The 1,707-nt window shown below is 57.9% G+C and overlaps 1 pseudogene; it reads left to right on the top strand.

Annotated features, from left to right (window-relative positions):
* Window positions 1-519: 519 nt before the first annotated feature.
* LOC101412589 (beta-1,4-galactosyltransferase 1-like) lies at window positions 520-1,493 on the top strand (annotated as a pseudogene).
* Window positions 1,494-1,707: the final 214 nt, after the last annotated feature.

Genomic DNA, 1,707 nt, shown 5'->3' with positions numbered 1-1,707 from the left:
TGACGCGTCATCTTCTTGCCTGGCTTATGCTCCACCTCCTCTCTCTTTCCTCCTGGGGCTGAGGGAGCTGGTGAGGCCGTCTTGGTCCGTGGAAGCTGCCCTGAGTTGAGGGTAGAGCAAAAAGGTAGAAGAAATCTGGGTCCTTGATGATTCTGGAACTGCCCTTCCAGTCCTGGCCTGACAATCTGGACTCTTCCAGACCAAAGAGATAGCACTGTATTTTGTTGAAAGCGCTGTCTTTGCAGGGCTGTTTGTTACAGCAGCTGAACGCCACCAATCTCCCTGTAGCCATGTCCACACGTTCTGCCTTCCCTCCTGCGACAACAGAAGAAGTTTCCTGCTCTGCAGTAGGCAGACTTTCCAGGAGCAGACCCCAAGAGTCCATGGCCCTGTGCCCCGTGAAAGGAAAAGTATCGTTCCTGTAACTGGGGGTTGTATGTGGTGCACTTGGCCTTGAAGAATGGAAGGCTTTGGGTGGCCGCCTGTGCTCGTAGCCCACCCCCCTCTCAGCGCCGGAAGATGCGGTCTCGGGAGCGGTCCCTGAGTGCCAGCTCCCGGGTGCCCGTCGCCCCCGTGCCGCGGGGCTGCCGGCCTCCTGGTGGCCGTGTGCCTGCTCCGCCTCGGCGTCACCCTCGTCTACTACCTGTCCCGCCAGGCCCGAGCCGCCTGCCCCAGCTGAGGGGAGTTCCCACGCTGAGGCAGGGGCGTTCAGACAGCGCCGCCCCCAGGCAGCCCTCCGGAAAGCTTCAGCTCTGAGGGGCGCCCCCGCTGTTAGGAGTGTCCTCCACAGCGCGCCTGGATCGTGACTCCAGTCCCGAAGCAGACTCCAGCCCCGGCCCCGCGAGCGACCTGACCTGGGCCCCGTCGCCCCGCAGCGCTGTCGCTGCCCACTTGCCCCGCAGAGCCCCAGCTGCTCGAGGGCCCCCTGCTGCTTGAGTTTAGCACGCGCGTGCGCGTGGAGCGCGCGGCCAAGCAGAACCCGGAGGTGAAGGCCGGGCCGCTCTGCCCCCAGGACCTGCGTGTCCCCTCACAAGGCGGCCGTTGTCATTCCCTTCCGCACCTGGCGGGAGCACCTCAAGCACTGGCCGTGTTACCTGCACCCGGTTCTGCAGCGCCAGCAGCTGGTCTACGGCGTCTGTTGTTACCCAGGCCGGAGACGCCACGTGCAGTGGCGCGGAGCTCCCCAACGCCGGCTTCCCGGAGGCCTGGGAGGACAGCGATTACACCTGCTTTGTGTTCAGTGACGTGGACCGCATTCCCACGGATTACAGCAACATCTACTGGCGTTTCTCTCAGCGGAGGCACATTTCTGTAGGAAGGGACACCTTTGGATTTAGTCTGCCTTACCTTAATTATTTTGGAGGTGTCTCTGCTCTAAGTAAACAACAGTTTCTTGCCAATAATGGACTTCCTAATTATTGGGGCAGGGGAGGTGAAGATGGCGACATTTTTAACAGATTGGTTTTAGAGGCATGTCAGTATCTCGCCCCTAGAACGGGACTTTTTTGAGACAGGGAAAACATAGATAATATCCTTGTATTAGCTTCCCTTGGGTCTCTTATTTTCCCTAAATAAGAGCTCAAGAGGAAAGTCTGGTTTTTTTGTTTCTTTGTTTGTTTGACCCTGTGCTTGAGGATTTCTGTTGTTTTTTCTTGTTATCTTGTCTTTCCTTTCTCTTTCTCTCCCTACCTTCTTTTTTCTTTCTTT

The sequence above is a fragment of the Dasypus novemcinctus genome, chromosome 26, assembly GCF_030445035.2.
Source record: "Dasypus novemcinctus isolate mDasNov1 chromosome 26, mDasNov1.1.hap2, whole genome shotgun sequence".
NCBI lineage: Eukaryota > Metazoa > Chordata > Mammalia > Cingulata > Dasypodidae > Dasypus > Dasypus novemcinctus.
Note: the sequence above shows the minus strand (reverse complement) of the source record. Positions and strands in the feature narration are given on the sequence as shown.